This window comes from Phaethon aethereus (genome assembly GCF_964289735.1).
Source record: "Phaethon aethereus genome assembly, chromosome: 2".
Lineage (NCBI taxonomy): Eukaryota > Metazoa > Chordata > Aves > Phaethontiformes > Phaethontidae > Phaethon > Phaethon aethereus.
This window is the reverse complement of record NC_138582.1, coordinates 85,680,896-85,706,917: the sequence shown is the minus strand read 5'-3', so window position 1 is coordinate 85,706,917 and position 26,022 is coordinate 85,680,896.

Below are 26,022 nucleotides of genomic sequence, written 5' to 3'. Positions count from 1 at the left end.
GTATTTCTTGTGAGTCTTGAGACACCTCCCATTAGTTTGATGCCTTACTTTAATAGTCTGCAGTAAAACTAGTCTCTGAAATCAGTTGCCACACTTACTGGAGGTTGGACTGGTCCTTGAGAATGTGTTCTCTGTTCCATGAAGTTAACTTTATCAATAGAATCACTTCTGATGCAGTGATTTTCTGTTAAATTGGTGTGAAAAAATGTAAAAATAATCCTCACCATTCAAGAACAGTCTGAGGGTTAATGTTTTGCTGACATGTCTAAGAAAAATTTGTCACATGATTGAAAGCCAGCACTGAATAAACTGCTGGTTGTGCCCTTTCTTTCTTTCTAGCAGGAATATGTGGTAGGCAGAATTATCCAACCAAGCAAGGGGCAGGGAAATAATCTCTCCCCTCAAGTCTCCTGGCTGCACACCTGTGTGTATAGACCAGGGTGCTTTTGGCCATCTCTGCAGCCAGGGAAGACCCCCAGGTCCTTTCTGCAGAACTGCTCCCAGCCAGGCAGGCTCCAGCCTATGTCCTTGCACCTGTGCTTCCTGCCCAGGGGCAGCACTTGGCGGTTGTCCTTGATGAATTTCATTAGGTTTCCTCTGGACCATTCCTTTGGCATTTCTAGGTCCCTGTGGATGGCAGCCCTGCCTGCAGGTCTATTGGCTGTTTCCCCCAATTTGGTGTCATCTGCAAACTTGGTGAATATGTCCTCTATAACCTCTTCTAAGTCATTGACAAATGACACTGAACAGCAGAGGTCCCAGCATAGACATACATTGAGGAGTCCTCTGATCTCCACAGCCTGTCAAAGATTATAGAGAGCAGCATTAGCGAGTTCCCTCAGCAGCCTTGCATGCAGTTTTACCCACCATGCATTGTCTATGGAAACTGAGCATATACTAGAAATAAAACAGCAATTGAACAGCAGTAGATAGAACAGATAGAACAGCAAAAGAATATTAATACTTCACAGGATTATACTATCAAACCCATTAGACCTACATGCCATATAATGGATTAATTTTCACGTTTGCCAGAAGAACCCTAGAAACACTCAATGGGAAAATGATAGCAATGTGAGTCACGTTTCTCTTTCATGGTAACAAATCAGGCAGGTAGGTATGTTTGACATTTTCTGCCTTCTAATTTCAGAACAAGCTGCCAGAGGCAGAAAAATATTAAAGTAAAAATTAAACTTTCCTTCAGTCACTTGGGTATTACCCAATTAAATAAGACACTGGTATAGAAATCCTATGTACTTAAAAAAGTACATGTTATATAGTAGTGATGTATGCCTTGTCCAACTACTACCAACATGTGTGAAGGAGATGTTCAGATATTATCACAATATATGTAACACAAACCCTTTTTTTTCTCTTTTTCTTTTTTCCTTTTCCTATAGAAAGAAAAAAACCAGGACATTTAATGAACATGGATCATGCTGAATAATCATCAGCAATCATAGGTTGATTGACTACTGCATGATTTACCTTTTAAGGAAGAGGGATCAAAGTGCACACTACTGAAGTAAGCTACCTCCTTTGCAACTCTTTTGCTACTACGTGATTGTATTTTCTTTCTTGCTCAGACAAAGATACTGAAAGCTGTCAAAACACAACCAAAGTTTCAGTCCTGACACAAAACGTTCATGCTGTTTTGCTACCTTTTGTAAACACAGAGTACCGGCAGAGCTTCCGCAAAGTTACATTGGGTCAGCTTGGAACTTGGTTCCAGACCTTTGCTATTGACTCAGATCTAGTTAGATCAATGTATCAACCACACTGACTGGCCATCTAAGTGGCCAGATTTTCCAACTCAAAAAATTGTGTAGCTGAGAGGCAGAAGATGGGTACTCCATGCCTCAGAGATGCAAAGGAAGGAGACGCTTCAAGACAGTGCACAGCTTGGAGATAAGATTCTTCGCTGAGCACAGAACTAGGTCACAGAGTAACACCAGCATGTAAGTCTTGCCAACCATGCTGCCACATTTCTTCACACAGGCAAGGATTTATCCAGCAGATTCTGTTCTGGTGTAGCCTCACCCTCAGTCATGTGATGTAACAGTAATTACATCTGACCTACATTTCCAACATCATACAAACCACTGTGATTTGTAGATGCGAGTAGTGACTTGTTGTCTATGTCCAACCTGTTAAAATTTCTTCTCTGTGCTGGGCTAAGCAGAGCTGTTGCAAAGGTTTAATAACCTATGCACCTTCTTTCATCTAATTTTTTTTTTTTTGAGCAGATCTTTCATAGGAAAACATGACACTTCTTGTCATAGGCATAAGAGAATTTGTAAGCATGCTACAAAGTTATGCACCATAAGCATTCTTTGAGTGTTAAGTTTAGAAGTTGTTCCCCCGTGGCTTTCTGGTCCTCTACCAAACCTTCTCTCATTGCAGGGATGTCTCATACACTACAACAGGCACTGTGCTAAGCTTTGGGACCATGGAGTGTATGCTAGATACACCATACTACCCCAGGAGGAATTAATTCAATTTGCCTTCATTTGATGCTAATCACACCTTCATCTGTTAGTTGCGGCACTGAGTACCTGCAGCTTACACTTTTAATTAACAGCACTGTTATAGCTGCAACTGGGGGAATATCAGAAGTGCATATTCACAATTCAGTTGAACTTTATGCCCTTCTTTAATTTTACAGGACACACCATCCCTTTCAGTTTTTATAGTACATGAATAGGATTCTATGTTTGGATCACTTAGATATAAACCACAGCAGGAATATAACTTTAGCAGAAAAAAGGATACACAAAGTTAAACCTAAGGCTTTAGATATGCCACAATACAAATTTAGTTGCAGTTGGCTACTCCAAAACTGTTCTTGTAAAATTAATTTGAATATGACATGAAAGAATAACTTCAATAATTTCAGAAACTTCAGTATTTCCTCAGAAGACTACCCCTTCTGAAGTAATCATTATTCCTCTTTTTAAGTCTGCCCTTCAACTTCTCACCTCAAATCCTGCAGCAAAGGATATTACTGGGAAAATTAAGAGCAAACAGGAGGAGCTCAGAAGAACACTCTGTTGCAAAGCAAGAAAAGAACACATTGCTACATTTCTATTCTGTCCACCAAATGAATGTTTGTTTGTTTGTTACATAACTGAAATAATAGTCACACTGATGAAATGTAATGTGTATTCATAATAAACAACTTCTGGTTATTGAAACTACTAAGTTTTTATTTGCCATGTAATCAACTGTGGGTGATTACCTCTCAGGAACAAATATTACTGCTTACATATTAAATGAATAAATATCTGTTATCATGGATTTTGAATGCTGTTTCACAAGAATTTTTTTGAGTAATTAAAAAGAAAGCTTAACAATTTTTGCTTTTAAATGAATGATGTAATGCTACTCCAGGCAAAATATTCCGTTGTGACACTAAAAAAAAACAATAAGAGATCGTTTCTGACCTCTGAACTACAAACAAACAATAATGTTTGTTAAGACAAGAAGGTAAGAAAAATTACCAAGCAGTCTGGGAATTAAACTAGTGAAAAAAGCTGGTGATTGAGGTCAGAAAGTCATCTTTGTGGTATCATAAACACATTTAATTTCAGTCTTTCAATTTCACTGAGTTATTCAATTACATTTTCTCGCATGGAAAAGTGAAAATAAACAGACTTAATTTGTGAAGTGAGATGATAATAAATAAGAAAAAGAAGTCAAACTTGTTCAGCGTATGCTTATTGGGAAGGTCCAGTTGGAGACTCCTGGGTTACGTATGTAGTCTTTGCATCAGACTCTGAAATTTGAACCTTTGTAAAATAAAATCAGTTTCTGTTTTCTTAGTGGCCAGGGCTGTACATGTTTTTGAAGCAGTGGGAGATACTGCAACCCATGAGAACTCTTTTTGGTTTTTAAACATTCAACAAACAGGAACGCCTTAATTAAATTTCTGCTTGTAGAAGGATGTAAAACTCATTTCTATTCAAGGGATTACAGAGCGCTGTAAATAAGTGTAAATACCAATCTTGTTTGCAAATCTAGCTTCTAATCCAAGTCCATCAGAGATTCAGGAGAAACCAATTTATTTTATCTAGGCTAATAGGTTATAGAAGTATGGAACAGTGCTGATAGAGAACCACTATTAATGAGCTCAACTGGAGGTTAATTTTGCTAGGGCATGTTTTTCTGGGAAAGCAACAACCAGAAAAGAAGAATTTATGAGGGTTATGCAATTTATATTTGTCACAAGTCAAAATATTATAATATTGAAAAATTAATTCCAATATATTAGGATGATATCAGAAGTACAACAGTTATACTGCAAAGGTATTATGACTTCCAGAAAGCTCAACAATTTTATTCAGATTTGATTTTGCTCTTTTGTCTGTAAGTATCCACCTGTTGTCCTTCGTTATAGACAATTAACTTCAAAAATAGATTGACATTTGTCTACAAAAAGTCTTTTTGCTCTGTGTTTGTTCAGCACATTGAAACAGGGTTTAGGAATGTGACATGGATTACAGAGTGTTATGGATATTCAGATGGTAAATATTAAAAAAAAAGAAAATAATTTTAAAATTACAACAGATATCTCACATCAGTCATAAAATGCTACTACCACATAGATATTCTCTGACTGCAGAAATAAAGTTCTCACAGATGCCCTCAACAAACAGCTGTGTTGGTTTAACGAGTTACCAGACAATAGACTGTTATTCTACATTTGCTGGGGGCTATTGCCAGACCCAAAAGCTGGATATCTTCATGTGAAAGGTACTGGATCTTCCCTAGCCAAAATCAGGCAGTGTTAATTTCAGTAACTTCAAGGGGCAGTTTCAGCTAATCCATCTGATTTTGCCTGAATTGGAACAGAGGGCAGTTCCCCAAAGTGATCTCCTTTAAGAACTGAGGGGTAGTAGCCTCCTGTACAGCCGCTGGAACAGGCTGCTTAGGCATCAGTATTTTAAGTGAATACAGGACAGAAGAAAATCACTGGATATGTAGTTCAAACTGATGCAATTTAAATACAGGAAAAAATCAAGAATCACGTTTAAGTTTTTGTGCTCCCTTCAGATAAACTGGTTTTCCCCTTGACCCTGCCTGTAAGAACCCTGGGAACTACCAACCCGTTGGCCTCACCTCTGTGCCTGGGAAGATCATGGAGCAGATCCTCCTAGAAGCTATGCTAAGGCACATGGAGGACAGGGAAGTGATTGGAGACAGCCAGCATGGTTTCACCAAGGGCAAGTCCTGCCTGACCAACCTAGTGGCCTTCTATGATGGAGTGACCACATCAGTGGACAAGGGAAGAGCTACAGATGTCATCTATCTGGATTTCTGTAAGGCCTTTGACACGGTCCCCCACAACATCCTCTCTAAATTGGAGAGGTATGGATTTGATGGATGTGGATGAAGAATTGGTTGGATGGTAGCATCCAGAGTGTAGTGGTCAACAGCTCAATGTCCTGATGGAGACTGGTGACAAGTGGTGTCCCTCAGGGATCCCTACTGGGACCAGTACTCTTTAATATTTTCATCAATAACATAGACAGTGGGATCAAGTGCAACATCAGCAAGTTTGCGGACAACACCAAGCTGAGTGGTGAGGTTGACATGCCTGAGGGACGGGATGCCATCCAGAGGGACCTGGACATGCTTCAGGAATGGGTCCGTGTGAACCTCATGAGGTCCAACAAGGCCAAATGCAGGGTCCTGCACCTGCGTTGGGGCAACCCCAGTATCAATACAGGCTGGGGGATGAAGGGATCGAGAGCAGTCCTGCCAAGAAGAACTTGAGGTACTGGTGGATGAAAAGCTGGACATGAACTGGCACTGTCCCATCATAGCCCAGAAGGCCAACCATATCGTGGGCTGCATCCAAAGAAGGGTGGTCTGCAGGTCGAGGGAGGTGATTCTGCCCCTCTACTCTGTTCTGGTGAGTCCCCACCTGGAATATTGCCTCCAGCTCTTGAGCCCTCAGCACAGAAAAAACACGGACCTGTTGGTGAGGGTTCAGAAGATGGCCACCAAAATGATCAGAGGGATGGAACACCTCTCCTGTGAGACCAGGCTGAGAGTTGGGCTTGTTCAGCCTGAAGAAGAGAAGGCTCTGGGGAGACCTTGTTGCAGCCTTCCAGTACTTAAAGGGGGCTTCTAAGAAAGATGGGGACAGACTTTTTTAACAGGGCCTGTAGCGACAGGACAAGGGGTCACGGTTTTAAACTAAAAGAGGGCAGATTTAGACGAGGTATAAGGAGCAAATTTTCCCAATGAGGGTGGTGAAACACTGGCACAGGTTGCCCAGAGAGGTGGTAGTTGCCCCATCCCCGGAAACATTCCAGGTCAGGTTGGATGGGGCTCTGAGCAACCCAGTTGAAGATGGCCCTGCTCATTGCAGGGGGCTTGGACTAGATGGCCTTTAAAGGTCCCTTCCAACCCAACTATTCTATGATTCTACAATATTTGATCAAAATTTTCAATGTTTGCCCTCTGTCACTGATGTCCTTACTTAAACTTTTCACATTCTTTTACACCTCTGCAAAACTGAGTATAAAGTTGTGCCAGTGAGATATTCTAAACAAATAAATGACAGATTTATTAATGCTGTTCACTTCAGGGTATTATCTTCAGTATTTTTCTTGCACAACTGACTTGTGAGGTCATTTCAGTTCTAGGTAGAATGATTACACAAAAATTTATCTGTTCAGGTGTTTTTTCTGTAACACATCAAGAAATATCATGCATATAGAGTAAACACACTTTACTGTCTTTCTCCATACCTTTTTCTTGCTCACTGAAAAACACCTTTGTATCACCAAATGTGATGAGAGGAAAAGTGCAGAGGAATCACAAGGCCCCTGAAACCCTGAACTTTGTATCTTCTCTATTATTTGTCAGATGTGTTTGATATGCTACTTGTGACGACTTTTGTCAGACTCCTGTTAAGCTGTTTGAGTCATGACAGTAGTTTTCCTATTCCCAGGATGTAGTGTTCTTTTTTTTTGCCCCCAAACCTGCTTAATATTTTATATTACCATTATTTATTATTTCTTAATACATGTTTTACATTGAGTGAACTTGCATGGATTCTGCCTTGAATTTATAAATATTTTTAAGAGTTTTTGTCCAACTGGATTTACTACTTGTGAATCCAGGTCAAAGAACCTAAATACAAGATCTTCCCAGGAAGTTAGGCACTCAGTGACTTTAGACACTTTGTCCCAGAAAATTTAGGTACCTAGTTGATAACACAGATGTATGAATTCTCTAACCCAAGATTCTCAAAATCAAATGCTGTGTAACCCCACTTCAAATGTATAGACTGAAACACTTATTAATTTCAGAGACAACTACAATGACTTAAAACTGAATTATTTCATTTAATTTACCACCATGCAGTAGTGGGACATCATGAATTTCCTACAGTAAAAGGGTGTAACCATTAGGAAGAAGTGATAAAGGTACACATTTTCTACCAGTGTCCCAAGTATCTATCGAAAAACTTTCCTGAGCCTGCACAGAACTGATTAAGTATCTTTTGAGAGATCAAGCACAGAGATGGTCAGAATGTTTTTGATTAAAACAAAGTTTTATTTTAAATTGCCAATTCTTCAATATCAAAAAGGTTCATCCAAAACAGTTCAGTTTCTATATTTTTTCTCCCAAAGCAAAGAAAGGGCATGCATGGAAATCCTGCGTGGATTCTTGGTCAGTTACATCACTGCCACAAAATTAGTGTTTCCTGATTCTGCAGTTATGGAGCAGTGAGATTTGCTGAGGTTTCAGATTCGCTAGCCTGAAATGCACAGACCCAGCTGCAACTGGCATTTAGTTCTCTGCACTGCAGCTGTGCTCTGGGAACCTTTGATAATCCCATCTGAAGTCACAGCTGTCTGGTCATTGAGACTCCCTGGAGGAGAACAGGAGTTTGGGGCCTGGAAGTCCCAAGACAGTTGTGACACCAGGTCCCAGAAGTCCCTAATAGCATTGCACTGAAACCTGACAGTCTTCTAATGGAACTGCTGATTTTCAGGTATGTGACGTCTTAAGGGACCAACATTACTTAATGGTTAACGTAAGTAACAAGCCCCTCAAGAAAACGGCTTTTGCAATTTCTATTTTCATTGAATGAAGAGTCAGTCCTGTTTCACCAAATGGGATATTGCTAGAAGACCTTTTGATCAATCTTTACATGGTATATCCAACATTACACAGGAAGCTTGTATCAGAGAAAGAAATTACACCAAAGATTCCTAAATAGTGGCTTGGAACCAAGCAAATTTCCCCTCCATAAGAGCAGAGTAAATTTTCTGGGGCAGGAAAAAACATCCTTTTTGCACCTTTTCTATATGCATTTCTTCAAAGACCCTTTAGGAAGTGAATGGACAGGGAAATACGTGCTTCACTACAACTTTATCATCTTCACAGATCAAAATTGCTTAATCTGTGTCTAGTGTGTAAACACTGAAGTGTTTAAATATTGAAAAGACATACTTTGCAATGCTAATTAAAATTCTATGTTATCCACAATTAAAATGCTATTTCAGGTTTTCCATGTTCTGTTAAAAGCTGTTGTTGTGAAATAATTTCTTTGAAGGAGATATGGTATTTTTTTCTGGTTTTATCTTTTCAGTTTCATTGAAACAATGTTTTTACAATATATCAAATATACATCAGCAATAAATTAAAATCAGTCTCTATCTAAATGAATAGTACATTGTCTGACTATTTTGCTTTTCATGTTATATGTTTTTTCCGATTTCTCAGCATTTGAGAGATATTCTCCCATATTCTCCCATATTCTCAAACTTACTGGAACACATTTTAGAGATAATATGTAACTAAGTAGCAATCTGTCTCGGGAACTTGCTTATTTACTTGTTCCTAAGATATACTGAAGTCATATTTGTCACATTGCCAGAGATCAAGGCCCTGGTCCCCAGGCCAACTAGAATTTACTGTCTAGCTTCCTCACTGTATATATAGTGCAGGACCTGGAGCAGCCTGTCCTCTGAGGAGAACAGAAGTCTGACCAGCTACCACCAAATTGCATTTGACATCATGCAAAGATTATGTGTTTTGGGGAGCCTGTGAACACAGTGGTTTTGCAATCTGCCCACAGTTTGCAACTGCTTTAACAAAACCTCAAATAATGTCAGCAACCTTTTCCATTTAAATATTATATTCCTTGTAGGAAGACTAAATTTGTGCATGCCTGTAAGAGATATTTATTTTTCCCATATAAAGAATTCATGGATTAAAGAACTTTCTGCTCTGTACGAATGAATGTACAGTTAAGAAAATGCACTGGCACAAATACATCCTAGATAAAGTCTCTATGTTGTTTCATTAGAAAATAGTAATATCTGCTTTTCTTCTTTGCTCTCTGTTGCTATGCTCTCCCTCTCCCTATCAATGGTCTGAGGCGGCCTTAAAGAGAGTTGCAAGCACTGATGAGGCAATTTTAAGAATTCAAAGGACAGTAGAAAAGGAACAGATTCATACGATGATATTTCTCTGTCATAAGTGCGTATTTTAGGGCAACAGTAGTACTTCTGCCCCAGTTTTACAGCCTCTGAAAAAAGAAGGGAAAACTAGTTCCCTTCTCTTCTAGCCAACAGTACCCATTATAGTGTGAGTCAGCTCTTGGATTTCCCATGCTCTTTTATTGTTTTATTCTCTATAAAAAAATGCAATTTTCTTTTGGCTTCTTTATCCTAATCTCTTTTAAACAGAAGATAAACACAGTAGCACTCAAATCCTACATATTTGAAATAATAATATTTCGAGTGATTTTGAAGTGAGATTAAATAGAGTCTAAAAAGCCGAGTCTGAAAGTGTAAAGGCACTTATTTTGTTTATATCTGTGTTGGGTCTGGCTGAGATGGAGTTAATTTTCCCCATAGCAGCCCTCGTATTGGTTGTCATTATTATATATTCAATACTCTGCACAGTTTGGGGAGGGGTGTTGTATTCATTTAAAGCTTCATCAGTTAAAAGAAAAAAAAAATTAATTCACAAAAGACAGTGCTGCAGACAGAACACAGACTATCATAAGCCCTTCTTTTTCTTCTGATTTAGATTTTGAATAAATAATTAAAAGTCCTGTGTGTTTGAGGTTAGCTTCAAGAGGGGCTCTTTTACATAATGTTGCCATTTGATTAATCTACAGCTTTTAAATATGATCTTGCATTGTTTTTGTTTTATATGCAATGAGTCAGAAAGGTTTTTTTTTTTTTTAATACAAACCAAGGCAGTGTCAGTCCAGAAGAACAGTTTTGACCTATCCCTGACTGTTGGAAGTGATCTCACTCTTGTGTTTCTGTGCTGAAACAAAAAGGCAATCTCACAGGAAAATCTGCTTGTTATATGCAAAAGTTATATGGCTGTTATTGAGTATCAAAGACTTCTAAAACGATGGGAGTCCAAAAATGATTTTGAAAGGATCTGTGGGTGCCTCTATCAATCAGTGATTCCTACCGTGGTTCCTAGTGTCCATTTGCTGAGGCAGGTATTCATGCTTTTTGGCATACCTCTTTTCATCTGCAGCCTTCTGGCATCTCTGTTTCCTTATCCTCATGCTCAGGTAGGTGGTAGAAATGGCTTATAATGGGACGGATTAATTTCTAAGAGAAGGTATTTCAGAAACTCAGCTGGGTGGCACAGAAATCATGAGACGCTACAGGCATTTAAAACCTGGCAGGAAAAACAAGAAGAAGAGAATAGTAGTGCTGGAGAAAGACTAATGTAGATGACACTGATCTTGAGATGACCTCAATATCCCGTCAAGATCTTGTCGGATTCCCAGAGCTCTGACTGAGCTCCTTAAAAATACTGCGGCACCTCTTTATGGTGTATAGCGTATTTAGCTGACACAGATACTTGTGGTGAGGAGATACACTGCCAGTACAAGCCCAGCGATATGTAAGGGCTTTGATATCTTTATATTGTTGCTTCATGTGCCTGAGCTCAGACTTTGTACTGAAGAAACTGTTATACCTGTGACTGCCTCTGATATAATCTTAAACTAAATAGCAGCACCTAAAAATAATATTTTATTTTTGATGAACTGCACCTAGATCAGTAGATCAAATCTTCAAAACAAGTGACTGTTGATGTTAGAAAGAAAGATTACAGGTGGCTCACCGGCCAATTGGAAGGATATACTGATGGAGTGTGAAGCCATGACTTAATCTTAACTTTTCTACTAACTCTTACTGTATAACATAACATAATAAATATATTTTTTAAAAAAATCAATTTTAAGAAAGATAGTAAGATACATAACAGTAATTTAGGAAACTGTGTAACAACTGCAGGCAGCATACATTCAATTTAGCTTTAATTATGATAGTAAGAATTAAGGTGAATGGAAAGCCTCAGAGAATTCCAGACTAGTTGTTTATCAATTTAACAGCTAAAAGAAACATCTATTAGCAATAAAGACATAATTCATTTCTATTAATTGTTAACACTAAATAGATTACAATAACTTTAGATTAATTACAAGTGGAAAAAAACCTTCTGATGAAAGACAAAATTAATCTGGCACTACATCTGCGTTCATACAAAGGCTCCAATCTCTAAATTCCCTAAAAAAGTTTTTAAAACTTAGTTTTTAGATAAAGTTAAGTAAGGTATCTTCCTTAATAGGTTTACCAACAAAAAGTTTTCTGTCCCCATTTCTTATTTCAGTTGAATTATTCTTCATTTCATTACCAAATTGTGTGGAGGTCTGGAAATACTCTGCGGCTGTTTTTCCTTGTTCTGCTTTTATTCCATATGCACATTGATTACTTGGATGTGCAATACACAGGTATTTATTAAATCTGCAGATGATACTTGGCAGAAATGGAAGGAAATAACTTTGAACAATAGGATTAGAATTGGATAAATAATCAGAAGCATCCAGATTGCAATTCAGCAAATTCAAGGATGAAAGTATCACTCTTATGGAGAAATGATACAAGAACAAGGTGGAAAACGGCTTGAGTCAGCTGTTACAGAGAAGAAGATGTGGAGCTTACAGCGTTTCACAAATTGAACACAAGATAACATGTTATTTAGCAGAGAAAAATGAAGTTTATATTAAGAGGAATTAACAGGAAAGTTCTAGGATTGGTAAGGTCTCAGTTGAAGTGTTATTGTCATGAGCCAGTACACACTTCTGTAACTCTGTAGGAAGTTGAGAAAAAAGGAGCATAATCATAAGTCTGAAAGACTATATGTTTGACATTAATCAGTTATAACTGGGGCTTGTTTAGTCTGGTGAAAAGCATATATGAAGGGAGATGTGATTAAAATGTTGTACATATAAATGACTGCATTAAAAAAGGAAGACAATTTTGTATGCTCATTGTGGATATAACAAGAAGCAACAGGTTCACACTATTTTAAGGGGAAAACTGTTATTTTAAGGTTGTCTAAATTCCATCATGGATTCCTTACAGAAGCTGCAGAGATTAGCTTGGGAAGTTTTAAGAGCTGGTTAAGCAGACACCCTTCAAGTATGGATTACACACAACTGTGCCTAATTTGAGAGAGAACAATACTGTACTAATTAAGGCATTTATGTGTACTGTAGAAGATCTGTTAAAGCTCCAGATTCAAATAATCCATAAGGTAGAGAACAGAGCTCTGGCATCTTTTGAGATTCCTTTCATATCTGTTGTTCATAATTAGTAGTACATTAAACCTTTATGAACAAATTCATAAGCTACCACTTATATATAGTGGTATATAATACCAGATAAGAATAGCAAAATTCCATTAATTTTCAGACTTCAGCTAGAAAATCTAAACATAACATTAAGACAGTCCCCTAAAATGTTTATCTATTTGATGACATTCCAATTTAAATCCAACAGAGAGGATTATCTTTTTTTAGTCAGGTTTTTTTAATCACCTTCCAAAACAATTTTGCCCCACAGACTGTTTTAGCCAGGCTGTTCTTTATTTATTCTTTGCAGTTTACTACCTCAGTAATATAAAATTACACTTTCTTGTATGCCTTCCCAGGGAACCACACACTCTCTTTCGTATATCTTTCATATTAGTGTTTCTTCCGCATTCCTCTAACAGACAGTTTCACACCTCGCACCAGTAGTTTGCTTTGTTCTGCTTTTTTCACAGGCTTCTTTCATCATTACAGAAACATATCAGTTGTTTGTGTTCACACCTGCTTTCCTAGGAAAACTGAACACAGTTCATTCATTGTCTGCATCACCTACCCAGCCTCTGCTCACAAGGATACTAATAGTTTCTTTCTCTTTGTCATTCCTACTTTTAACTTCTAGCATTCTTTCTTCCACCACTGTATCTCTCACTGACCTGATTTTTCTTTTCTGATGCTTTAAAGTCAAACATGGTATGCATGGTTTTATTCAGTACAAAATATGAATTATAAAAGATGCGTTCTTCAAAATAACATTACATAATTTTGACCTGAAGATAGTTTTAATGGAACATAACTACATATTCCAATGGAATTTTCAATTTATGCTTTTGTAATTGAAAGAAGAATCAAATAATGTTTCCAATATTCCTCTTTGATTGCCATACAAAATATATGAGTCTTTTTAAACACTTACATCAATTCTCATGATCTGTCAGGAAACATAATTTAAGAAACTGTTGAAGCAAAATAATTTCTTATAAATTTCAGTACTTATTACCCTGAAATGGTCATCTTTTTCATAGTGTTTTTGAGCAATTTTCCTCAAATGACTGATTCCTTCTAGACAGGAGATGAGGTTGTTACTCTGTGGCATATGCAGTTTTACCTAATTTGTTTCACTTTTGCAGGACTCTGGTGAAAAAATGTAATTCAGGCTTTCAACATGATCCATAGTATTGTATACTCAAAATAATTTAAGATGCAAGTGTTCAGGACAAATTTTCATGTACATAGTAATGTGCATAACAAATAATGTGTAAGAACTAACCATTCATTAACAGAAGCATTATTGATGGATTAATTTAGTTTAAGGTTCAAAACTGTCCTGACTTGTCAGTCTTCTTAACACTTCCATCACAATAATCTCTAATTCCCTAACTGATACACCAAGCCCTGCTTCCCCCAGTATATTCAGTTACAGCAATGGACTGTGCAATTTGTTCCTGATCTTCAGCAATTACCATGTCAACATGAGACACACTGTGCAATGAAAAAGGATTCATTATCACTGTTGCAATAGACGGACATATGCAGTATTCTGTCCTGATTATCTTTTCCTGCCATTTTGGCAGATCATAGATCATATTCCTCACCTCAGTTTTCATGGTTTCACCAAGACTTCAACATTGGTCTTTCACTTCACAACTGACTATTTTAACTGCTGGAGTACTGAATGAATCTTTAATAATCTCTTACTGCTGCGGCTAATCTACTCATTCATCAGCAATTATCACTTGAACAAAGGAGGAAGACTACCTCATTGTGTACAACAGTAACTTTTTACATGAAAGTGTGAGATTCCAATTACTCAAAATCCTATGAAAGTCTAGACAAAGAGGAAAGAGTAGAGATTCACAGTAGAGATTCACAACAAAGTATCTTACTAATTAAGGCATTTATGTGTACTGTAGAAGATCTGTTAAAGCTCCAGATTCAAATAATCCATAAGGTAGAGAACAGAGCTCTGGTTTCCCGAATCCAGAGGAAAATCCTAACCAATAGGCTTTTACTGTTCTCTAGGGGATTAGTCTCTTCAGTGATTGACAGCAAATTCTTGAAATCCCTATTTATACACAGAACACAGTAAGATTAAAGAAGACTATTAATATTTCAAGTGTACTTTGACCAATGACTGGTAACAACCACAACGGCAACAAAAAAGGGAATCCTAGGAAAATCTGAAAAACAAATCAGGGTCTATTTCTGACTCCTTAAACTTCTGAGAACACAAATATATCAGCTGAAATCTAAGGACCTTCATTTCCATAGAAACAAGTAAGGAATAGGTTTTCACCAGCTGACATTATATGTTTTGTAAGGTTGATACAATGGGGAACAGGCATTCATATATTATAAGCAGTGCAACTGTTTTGTAATTTTGTTTGAGTTTTTGTCTAAGCAGCGTACCCAGGCTTGCGGTCCTACTGAGTCGTTCATCAGCAGGGTATTTCCACAAGGTGATTCACGTAAAAGCCAAATCATCCTTTTCTTTTTTCTCCACTGATTAGACAGGAAATTCACGTTTCTCTATTTCTGTAGTGACTCGGTTTCAGTAGAATAAATCAAGATGGTAAAGTCCCTGGTTTTTTGCTTCAGGTATGCTTAAACTGACATATAGTGAATAAGACTACCTCCCAAAAATGCAGTCTAGATGATCAAAACCACACAAAGACCACAGAAAATATTTTATGGCATATGTTCCTGGCAGAACATGTGGTATATGCATATAAAAAAAGAGTATTTGTTTTTAAATACCTGAAGTAACCTTCGGATATAAATATGGATAACGAAAAGAGCAACCATTACTCAACCAGAGTCTGACTGATATTTATGAAACAAATTGAAACAAAATGTTTTATTAAGAACACCCTAAAAATAATGTGGGAGGTGACATTTTTGAAGAGGTTGAAAATGTGATATTTTTATATCCTTCAAAATTGTTAGTGATATTTTGATAAATTATTTTAATAATTTTAATACTTAATTGAGTACAAGTTTTAATTAACTATTGAGGATGAAACACTTTCATGGCCCAAAAATATTTTACCTTTATAGAACCAATCTAAGCACATATAAACTGTATCCCCTAATATAGTATAAATAGTTCTCTGAGGCTTGTTTTGTCTGCCTTTATTTGCTGTGGTCATCAGAAAGGTTCAAATTGATTTTGTAGAAAGCTAATTTTAGTATTCATTTTTCAGAAGAATATTTCACAAAGTATTTTTCACATGACTAAGGTGAAATTGGATAAACATTTTTTAAATTTTGAACATTTATATGAGGATAAGAGGAATTTGGCTGAAATTTTCAAGGGGTTTTTTTTTGTTAATGGAATCATCTAAAACTAATTAACAACTTTAAAAACAACATATAGTCATTTGACGTGCCATTGCCACACCTTATAGGAAATGCATACGTTATCTTATTTACATGTGAATCTTTGACACTTTTTACATGACTCAAAGGACGAGACATTTTTAAATTGTTATGTCTTGCGTCATGATCCCATATGCGATGTGTTACTAAATTGTCTGCACAGAATGTTAAAGGCCTTGCTGCTGTTTCAACATAAATTTTATTCCAAATCACGCATGGAGTGTTAAAAAGGCTATTCCTTTTGACAGCAGGAACATTGGGAAAAAGAGAGATTAAATAGCACAGAAATTTCACAGTATTTCTTGAACGCAGCACTCAGAGAGATGTTTTGGTGCTTAGACTGGATGGTCTGGCACATGCCTCATCTTCTTTCTACCTGTCTGCAGAGATAACAATCATCTGATTCATGGGGATGGTCATTGAGAGAACTCAGTATATATTGGTACAACTGAAAGTTCCCCAAATTGATAACTATTTTTAGAAATCAGACTTCTTTTAAAAGAGGCATGAGCTATTATCTTTTTAGAAAGCTTACTTAATGATCACTTAATAAGACAATAACCAAAAAAGAAAATTAATTAGTCAATCTGAGTTGTATGTCCTTTCTTAGCACATCTGTAGAAAATTTTTGTTACAGAATTTCCATTCCTAGTACTGATGAAGATGTTATTTTTCACATCTGGACTATTTAGGGATGACCTTTACTGGGATTCCTGACTCTCCCTGAAGTGCACTCAATTTCACCACATGATCCTTTCACAATGTGCAGCTCAACATTCCCAGCATCCTGAAGATAAGAATTTTACTTTAAAAAATAGTAATGAAAAGTCTTAATGATAATATATCTCTTTATAGTTTTTATTTTCATCTTGTGCATGATAATCCTCAGCAGAGTAATGCAGGAATTACTGGTTCTAGGATACTATATTGAAAGTTTGGGAAATCAGATAATTTAACTGAGTCCAAATCATTGTCCCTCCACTTTTCTTCTGGATGCCAGAAACTGTCTGTGAAGTTGCATCCATTTCTTCTGCCTTTATGTGAATTAAAACAGAGCGATGTCACATTTTGGGTCTGAACTATGCTGGAAGAGGAAAGTGGCAGAGATGAATATTCAGTCTATCCTAAATAAGGAAAAAAAGTCCAAGAAGCAACAGATAAAGCAGTTTTGCCTTTTCAAAGGCAACTGTCACAGTAGCATGTGCAGGTGCTTTAATGAGTTTTCCTACAAAGAACAACTGAAGTAACAAAATTTCACTGTCTGTGCATTTCCTTTTCTCTGTAAGATTGGAATGGCTTAGCTATTCTCTTTAAAACAAAATCAATTCCCTTTAACGGGCCTGGTGAAGTGATACTATCACAGACAGCTCATGAAATATTGGAAACATTTGTGCTCATTGACATGAAGGCTGTGATCTTCAAGGAAATACTTGGGTGACGGAGATCTGAAGGAAACCTTAGGAAATTCACTGTGAGGTGTTTTGCAAGTACTGCTGGCCTTCATGTGAGCTGTAGAACTATGAGGTTCTCTAGCATCACAAAGGAATTATGTCCTGCTTTTGTGACAGATTTGGCAGCTTTCACTCCCAAATGTTAAGTACCTTACAGTACAGATGATAGCTCATTATTGAAGACAATATGATTCTTACAGCTTTCATTTTCTTAAAACTTCAATAGCTGACAGAAAAAAAAGTGAACATCTTAGCTCACTGAAAGACATTTCTTTTAAATCATCAAGGGCATTGTATAAAGGTCAATTTAGGTATTAAAGGTCACAGACAATACACAAGAGGTGATAATCCTAGAGAGGTAGGCTGGTATGCTGTTCATATAGCATAAATTAGGAGACTTGAAAGTACAGCCTCAGATGTTCAAATGTTCGCTGTATGTATATTTTCTAAGCTACAAGGGGACAGTGTTGGTATACACAGTGTAAGAAAAATATCTTAATGGAATAGATAACTTCAAAAAATTATCGTCTATCTTTTTTTTTTTCAGAAATGAAGGTGAAAATAGGCAATGAACATGAAAGCTACTTTCAGTGTAAGATGGTGTCTTACATTAACATAGGACTAGGTCAGCAGTAAATCAATAAATGATAACATCTAATGGACTTCCATCTGTTAGTTAAATACTATATAACCATCCTTTCTAGAAGTCTAAGAAAATTGCTTCTGGGAAGGAAACTTCCTCTGTAGGAAAAGTTAACGCTCTAGGAGGACAATCGCATAACTATTGCACATGAAGGTACGTGCACGCACACACACACTTTCTGGGATTTTGCCAGCTTTTAGCCTGCAGCATAATAACCCTTCTCTGAAATATTTGATAATTTTAGTTAAAAGGCTAAGACCCAACCTCCTTTGATGAATTTATACTTTCTCCAAACTTTCCAATTTTTTCTGACCACCTTGGATTTTATTTTAGAGTAGGGAACATAATCTTTTAAAACACTACTTCTATTCCCTATTTCTCAATTCCTTCAGTTAAAATTGAAAACATATAAATGTGAGCTCTAATATAGGTAAAATATAAAATCATATTAAAGTGACACTAATTTTCTAACCCCAGAAAAATCAAATTACAAAATAGATCCCACTTCAGAACTGGAATAACTTGAAATTTAAGGGGGGGGGAGGGGGGGAAGTTCAGCATGCTGGGACCAAGGCATGATTTATGATAAGTTCATAAATTGCATCAAGCAACTGACTATGTAGAAAAAACATAAAATGACTATGCAGAGAAGGAACCGCAGGAAGGATAATGTAGAAAATTCACCTACTGCCATCATATAATCCTGTCTAATTTGAGTTTTCACAAGATCTCTTCTCTGATACTCCTTTGCAGAATGGATAACTTTAAAAAAAAATATAGTAATACTTTGCAGAGGAAGGCATGAAGGAAAGGATAGGCAGAAAGGCTTTTTATTTAAAAATTTTCATTTTTGTAGTCCTGAAATGACAAGTGCCTGCACATTGTACACTCAGCAGGAGTTCAGGTGCTCTGATTCCTTTACAGATTGTATGTTATTTTTTATATTATTGCTATTTGAAAACAATTTTTAAAAAGATAAACTGTCAAACTGAAACTGTTTAATTACAAAAATATAAATTGAGAATAAAATTTCCTACAGTGATACCTTTAATAAAGATGGATTTAAAAAAACCCACATTTTTTAAAGGCTAGGAGACTTTTTCCGTTTCTCTGTTGTTTCTCAAAGTATTTTTAAAAATATGAAACAAATAACTTCAGCATGCATTTCCAAATCAAAACTCATCTAGACTATTTCACAACTGCCCACAGTGGCACAGTCCTCCAGGACTTGTAGACGTGTGTCATCATTTAAACATCAACAGCAAGGTATACTGGAAAGCACAACACCTTTCAGGATTTTTTTCCAATGAAAAGAGCTTGCAACCTCAGTACTAAAGGAAAAATCATATAAAGAAGTGCATAACAAAGTGAAAGATTATATTTTGGCCCCCTCCTATTTATTTTTTTTCACATTCTTCACAAAAGTTCACAAAGTGATCTTACTTGCATGTATGAAAAAGCCTATCAACAGGAAACAGAGTAATTGTGCTTACATCGTAACTTCAGGCCAGCATTTTGAGTTGAAAAAAACCAAACAATTAGGTATTGATTGGATAAAGGCTAGCTGATAGTTGTGTCCCTGTTGGGTTTCAGCTCACAATGTAGTGTGTATTAATGGACTTTGATGGATACTAAGTAAATTGAACTGAGATTAGATACAACTGCTGTAATGCAGTCACAACACTCATTGTAGTACAGACATTCTCAATCAGATTAGGAAAAAACACACTGTAATCCATGACAGCCCGTTTGTTCAAAAATCTCAGAGATCCAAGCAAACTGTTTTAGACAGAAGATGCTGGACAAGACACGTCCTGGTTTTGGCTGGGATAGAGTTAATTTTCTTCCTAGTAGCTGGTATAGTGCTGTGTTTTGGGTTTGGGATGAGAATGTTGATAACACACTGATGTTTTAGTTGTAGTGCTTAAGTAGTCAAGGACTAAGTAGTGCTTAGTCAAGGATTTCTGGGCTTCTCATGCTCTGCCAGCAAGTTCCAAAGGTTTGAAGAAGAAGAAGAAGAAGAAGAAGAAGAAAAAGAAGGCAGCAAGGGCAAAAGGAAAGGCAAAAGGAAAGGGAAAAGGAAAGGGAAAAGGAGGAGAAGGAGAAGGAAAAAGGAAAAAGAAAAAAGGAAAATTTAGGTTTCCTACAAGTAATCTAAAACTGTTTGTAGTAATAGAGAATCAGAGCTACAAATGCCTTAACACCATATCAGCGTGTTTTTTCACTTTATGATTTCTATTTACGTTCATTTGCTCAGCATAGAGACAGCTTAATATTCCTCAGTGGTTTTCCTACTGCACTGTGACATTGCCATTAACTTCTCTATTCCTCTGCTCTGTTTATAAGCAGGGAGGCAGAGTGACTTACATGAACTCTTCCCATCTCTCATTTAAAATGTTCAAATAGCAATTACTTGGTAAGAAAACGGCATTTGGTTTTGTTTGGATGATAGGAGGTTTTTTTACTGTTTGAAACGTCATTATTCCTGTACATATTAACAGCACTTCTGTTTTTACTCCTTTTTTCATACAGAAGAAATAAAAAGGGGGAGGTGTTCACCCCACATTACACTTTGATATCAGCTGTGTTTCATATAAAAATCTTTCAGATCGATTCAGTCATACCAGCTTGCTCACTATCACTAGTCTGTTGAAATGCTCTAGCAATGCAAACCAAAGAACTTGGAAATTAGATACCCCACGGAGGATTAGTATTTCTCATGGCTTTATAATATATTAATATATTAATAATTACAAAACTGTTAAGTAGTTGTATCTCTGTTGCAAAAAATACCATAGGGAACACTGAAAGAGATTTTCCCCAGTGAAATAAAAAAAGAAGGAAAGGAAATGAAAAAAAGAATTCTACAGAGATTATGCTACCTTGCTGTGAAATCAAGGAATTTTGCTGAATAGCTCACTCCTTCCTCCAGGGAAAAAATTTGCAGAAATGTGTCACCAGGCACAGCCTGGTATTGGATGATAAAGAAAATTAAAGACTGAGATTATACTTATATCAGTCTTTCAAAGTGAAAATAAAAAGACATGTGTTGAATGGTTTGATTTGAAACCATGGTGTTCAAAAAACAGGAAAACATTAATCCAATAAGTCAAATTATGTCAGATAAAGCAGACTCCTACACCAAAAATACAGATTTTCATGAAGAAACTTAGCTGATCTCGTCTATAGCTCGGAATCAATGCCAGGGATTGTACCAGGTAACATTTTGGTCCCCTGTATTCATGTTTTTGCCTTTGATGTACCATGGATGCTTTTGAACTTGCAGAGTGGTACTAGGGCACCACGGGCTGGGTGGCAGGAGCCCTGTAGGAGGTTCAAGAGGTTCAAGAGGGACAGTCAGGGCTGGTCATGCTCTCAGAGCCATGATAGGAGGTAACTGAATTTACCTGGATTTTCAGAACTTCCGAAGTTCCACATTTGCTTTTGTACCAGGTGCAGATGCCCAGATTCTTGGCGGCCCCCGTGCGGCGGGGCTGCGGCTGCCCGGTGCCGGACGCGGCCGGTCCCAGCCGGCTCCGGCGGCCCCAGCGCAGGGCCCAGCTGAGCCCCTCAGCCCCGGGCGGGCGCCGCGGGGAAAGCCTGGGGCAGAAAGGGCACAACGCTGCCCGGCAGCCAGGGCTGAGGGAAAGGCTGTGAGAAACAGCCCCGCCAGCCCCGAGGGGAGAGCGGGAGGAGGGCAGGGGCTGCTCCGGGCGCCGCGGCAGAGACGCCCCTGTGGCACCTTGGAAAGACTAATGGAAACTGTTATTTTTGGAAAGGTGTTCATCATCTAATTGTTTGTAGGCCTATTCTAGACTGGTAGCAGTTGCAGCGTTTTGCTTGTGCAGGAACGTGACCTGACCTTCTCAGCCTTCCTAAAGAACGTTCACCTCAATTAGCCCACTACATACTGGTGAAGAGCACAACATTGAGTTTATGATAAATGGGAAAGTCCTCTTATTTCTATTAGATACTCTACCACATAAATATCTTTCAAAATGATGAAGAATCTGTATGTGAACTTCATTTTCCCTTTTTGTCCATGTTTTTGCTAACGCAGGTATCAGCCAATGTTATGGTACATTTGAACTGGCATTTTAAGGAGATTTTCATGCGATGCAATAGACCTTATACATTGCAGATGATACATATAACTGTCGTGGTTTAACCCCAGCCGGCAACTAAGCCCCACGCAGCCGCTCGCTCACTCCCCCATGGTGGGACGGGGGAGAGATTGGAAGAGTAAAAGTGAGAAAACTTGTGGGTTGAGATAAGGACGGTTTAACAGGTAAAGCAAAAGCCGCACACGCAAGCAAAGCAAAACAAGGGATTCATTCACCACTCCCCACAGGCAGGCAGGTGTTCAGCCATCTCCAGGGAAGCAGGGCTCCATCATGTGTAACGGTTTCTTGGGAAGACAGACGCCATCACTCCAAACGTCCCTCCACCCCTCCTTCTTCCTTGTCCCAGCTTTATATACTGAGCATGACGTTATATGGTATGGAATATCTCTTTGACCAGCCTGGGTCAGCTGTCCTAGTTGTGTCCCCTCCCAGCTCCCTGTGCACCCCCAGGCTGCTCGCTGGCTGGCCAGCATGAGAAGCTGGATAGTCCTTGACTGCTCAGCAACAGCTCAAAATATTTTCTCAATCCAAATCCAAAACATAGCCTCACATTAGCTTCTATGAAGAAAATTAACTCTATCCCAACTGAAACAAGGACGCTTTAGAATGGCAGCAATCTAAGGTGGAATAGTAGCAATTTAAAATTCACTAACACTTATTTAGATAAATCACAGTATTAAATTATATAATTTTCTAACAAAGCTTAACAATACAATGCTTAAAGACGTCAAAAGACCCTCAGATTGCGCACACACACACACACAAATAGGTATAGATATAGACATAAAGACATATACAGCTATACCTGTTAAAAATTCCCCTTAGTTCAATGAAATATTTATGTCAAATACCTTTGCATTTCTCAGTGGGCAAGGGTTGAGCCTCAGAGGAGTGAGGGTTTCAGTCCAGGTCCCATCGTTGGTCTTTGGTGGTGGTTCACCAAACTTATCAAGAACTTGAGAGTTCACAAGCTCTGAGAGGCCTACCACTCAGACGGAGATACTAATCACAGCCTGCTGTGGTCCTGGAGAGCTCAAAGTGCCTCGCTTAGGACTGCTGTTCATAGATGGTTGGCTTTAGGCATCAGTAAATTTCCATCCTGACCGCAATCTGAGTTGGTAATTTCTCGGATCTCCAGTAACTCTGGTACTGGTCATTCCAATCAGCTATTCCCACTCTTGTTCCCTGCCCTGGCCAGGCAACCTCATTCCTGGTACAATCAGTGCTATTCCCTACCTTAGCTACACAAGAGTGCTTGGTATAGTTGAGTGGCTCTTAGCTGCCAAACTCTTTGCACAAAGGCCAAGGCTTGCCAGGTCATAGAGCCATCTGGGGTGGGGAATGCACCATCACACGTGGCAATGGTTTAGTAGTCGCGGGGGCCACAGGGGTAGTCAGGGGGGCCACAGAGGTGGCTTCTGTGAGAAGCTGCTAGAAGCTTCCCTTGTGTCTGACAGAGCCCATGTCAGCCAGCTCCAAGATGGACCAGCTGCTGGCCAGGGCCAAAACAGTCAGTGACAGTGGTAGCACTTCTGTGATAACATATTTAAAAAGGAGGAGAAAAACCTGTGCAATTGCAGCTGGAGAGAGGAGTGAGAATATATAAGAGAAACAGCCCTGCAGACACCCAGGTCAGTGCAGAAGGAGGGGCAGGAGGTGCTCCAGGTGTCGGAGCAGAGATTCCCCTGCAGTCTGTGGTGAAGACAATGGTAAGGCAGGCTGCCCCCATGCAGCCCATGGAGGACCCCATGCTGGAGCAGGTGGATACCCAAAGGAGGCTGTGACCCTATGGGAAGCCTGCACTGGAGCAGGCTCCTGGCAGGACCTGTGGCTCCATGGAGAGAGGAGTCCACGCTGGAGCAGGTTTGCTGGCAGGACTTATGACCCCGTGGGGGATCCAGGCTGGAGCAGTCTGTTCCTGAAGGATGGCACGCTGTGGAAGGGACCCAGCCTGGAGCACTCTGTGAAGAACTGCAGCCCATGGGAAGGAATCATACTGGAGAAGTTCATGGAGGACTGTCTCTCATGGGAGGGACCCCACGCTGGAGCAGGGGAAGAGGAGGAGTCCTCCCCTGAAGAGGACGGAGTGGCAAAAACATGTCATGAAATGACAACAAACCCCCATTCCCTGTCTCCCTGTGCAGCTCAGGGAGATGAGGTAGAGAAATCGTGAGTGAAGTTGAGCCTGGGAAGAAAGGAGGGGTGGCAGGAAGGTGTTTTAAGATTTGGTTTTATTTCTCATTATCTTAGTCTGATTTGATTGGTAATAAATTAGATTAATTTTCCCCAAGTCGAGTCTGTTTTGCCCATGACAGTAATTGCTGAATAATCTCTCCCTGTCTTTACTTCTACCCACAAACCTTTTGTTATATTTTCTCTCCCCTATTTCTTCCTATTCCATAAAGTGATTTCGTTGTCAACCTTTATCAGATTAACAAGCTGGAAATCACTACACTACAGGTATTTTGGCAGGTAACAAATGAACATCTGATGATAATAACTAGGTTAGTTAGCACTGACTTCCCACTCTAGTTCCCTCCCAAGCATCTTTATTTGGGGTTGTTGAGGATTTGAGGGGGAATTTGGGCAAGGAGCTACTATTTTCCTATGCTTGGTTTCAAAGAAAGAGAAATTTTTTGAGATGTTTGAGAAAAACTCTCACAATCTCTGTGTTAATGATGAACTTTTCTGCTTACACTTTAACTGAAACAATTGCTTCTTCATAGCTTACAAATTCCTCCAGTTCTTATTAAAGAACTATGAGTGAAAATCACAGAAAACTGATTCTACAGCTATAAAAAATGCTTAGATTAAATATCCAGGATTTTGGGACTCCTTCCCTCACTGGTATTTCTGATCAAATCTGAGTCTTTGAAGGTATACTACAATTATTATTGTCATCATTAACAACTACACTAACATTATTATTATTCCTTAATATTTTTCTTTATTTTCCCTTTTTTGCCTAAATGAAAAATAAAAAGGTTGATCCGTTCCTGGGACGTTCAGCCCCTGAGATAGGACTTTTCCCAAATTCTACAATACTTTCAATCCTCTCATCTCTCCACTGCAGCCCAATGTACACCTTCCCGATGTAAATTTAACTTTTAAACTGGATCAACAACTGCATATTCATGTGTAGGACAATAACAGAATAAAGAATAACAGAATTACAAGACTTGTCAGCATTTGATAACAAGATGCTCACAGAGATACCCTGAACTATTTCTTCATTTTCAGGTAGACCACTATAATAACAGACTTTCATAATTACATAAAACACAATGGCTGAACCCACTAATAACCTAAGCGAATAAAGGAACAAGATGAAGTTCATTTAGTCATTTCTGTGTAAGTGGGCAGAAAGGAGAATAATTATTTACATGAGAGTGGGAGACAAAGCAATAAGGAGGTTGCTTCCATAGAACTTTTGTGGATAGCACTGTGAAACTAGCTTAATAACACTCATGACCATTATTATCATTTTTATTTTCTTCTATTCATGTAGAAACAGTTATCCATTTTAACTCCTGCCCTCTAATCATGTAAAATACACATCTTGCAAATTCAGAACAAAACCTACACACAAAATAAGATTATCAGTATGAAGCAGTTATTCGTAACAGCAAAACATCTTATGCAATTATGGTAGCATCTAGACAGCAAAACGTATTTTTTTTCATGCATTATGACAACTTTATAGGACTTTGATGAAAAAGAAAATACTCATGACCGTGTACAGTCAAATAAACGAACACACAAATAGGACAAATA